Consider the following 246-nt stretch of genomic DNA (forward strand, 5'->3'; position numbering starts at 1 on the left):
GAAGTCCCGCCGGAGCAACAGTTAGGAGCAGTGTGGGGATCCGGCTCCGTCCCGGGGAAGTGCTCTCGAGGTCCGGGGAGCGGACACGGGGGTGGGGGGGCCGGTGGCTCCAGATCCTCATAAACCCAAACTCGTCGATGCCGTTGTTAACTCTTTGTCTCCCGCTCCCTAATGACAGGCTCGGCCCTGCCTGCGTGACCCGCGAGCGGCGGCTGGGGGAGGATGGCGCCCTGCGGAGCCTCGGGG

This window comes from Dipodomys ordii, unplaced genomic scaffold (assembly GCF_000151885.1).
Source record: "Dipodomys ordii isolate 6190 unplaced genomic scaffold, Dord_2.0 Scaffold74, whole genome shotgun sequence".
NCBI classification, from domain to species: domain Eukaryota; kingdom Metazoa; phylum Chordata; class Mammalia; order Rodentia; family Heteromyidae; genus Dipodomys; species Dipodomys ordii.